This window comes from Rutidosis leptorrhynchoides, chromosome 5, assembly GCF_046630445.1.
Source record: "Rutidosis leptorrhynchoides isolate AG116_Rl617_1_P2 chromosome 5, CSIRO_AGI_Rlap_v1, whole genome shotgun sequence".
Taxonomy (NCBI): Eukaryota; Viridiplantae; Streptophyta; class Magnoliopsida; order Asterales; family Asteraceae; genus Rutidosis; species Rutidosis leptorrhynchoides.
The window spans coordinates 295,463,539-295,464,591 of record NC_092337.1 but is presented as its reverse complement, the minus strand read 5'-3'; the positions used below and the strand labels follow the sequence as shown (position 1 = coordinate 295,464,591).

The 1,053-nt window shown below is 35.9% G+C and overlaps 1 non-coding gene across 1 annotated transcript; it reads right to left on the bottom strand.

Moving 5' to 3' along the window:
- Window positions 1-236: 236 nt before the first annotated feature.
- Window positions 237-343, bottom strand: LOC139851052 (small nucleolar RNA R71). Its single transcript, XR_011760415.1, has one exon. It is a non-coding gene; the product is annotated as a small nucleolar RNA R71 (small nucleolar RNA).
- Window positions 344-1,053: the final 710 nt, after the last annotated feature.

Below are 1,053 nucleotides of genomic sequence, written 5' to 3'. Positions count from 1 at the left end.
TTAGTGGTGCGCCGAAGGAAGATCCAAATGAACATCTTCGAACCTTTAATAGGATTTGTACTCTATTTAAAATCAGAGAAGTTGAGGATGAACAGATCTATCTCATGTTATTTCCCTGGACTTTAAAGGGCGAAGTCAAAGATTGGTTAGAATCGTTATCTGAAGGGGCGATTGATGCATGAGATGTTTTAGTTGAAAAATTTCTTAAACAATTCTTTCCGGCATCTAAAGCCGTGAGACTTCAAGGAGAAATAGTTACGTTCACGCAAAAGCCAAATGAAACTCTATATGAGGCATGGATAAGATTCAAAAAGTTGTTGAGAGGATGTCCTCAACATGGTTTAGACACTTATCAAATAATACAAATATTCTACCAAGGAAGCGATATTACTACACACAAAGACATCGACATAGCAGCTGGTGGTTCCATTATGAAGAAAACCGCAACTGAAGCTTACAAAATTATTGATGACACTGCTTTCCACTCACATGAGTGGCATCAAGAAAAAGATATCGTTAGATCATCTAAAGCGGCTAAAGCCGATTCTAGCCATGCATTTGATTCCATTTCTGTAAAGTTAGATGCTTTCGAGAGACGAATGGAAAAGATGACGAAAGATATTCACGTAATACGAATTAGTTGTGAACAGTGTGGAGGGCCACATTTAATAAAAGATTGTCTCAGTATTGAACAAACAATGGAACAAAGAGAGAATGTTTCATACATGAACCAAAGGCCTGGAAATAATTATCAAGGTAATTATCAACCGCCAAGACCAAACTACAATCAGAATTATAACCGAAATATTTCATACAACAACCAACAAGGTCCTAGCAATCAACAAGTATCCAATAACACTTACAACCAGCAAAGACCTATTTTTCAAAATAAACCACCACAAACTGATGATAAAAAGCCAAATTTAGAAGACATGATGTCAAAGCTAGTTGAATCTCAAACGCAGTTTTTCACATCTCAGAAAAAAACCAATGAACAAAATGCTCAAGCATTTACAAATAAACAAGCTTCAATCCAAAATCTGGAACAAGAAA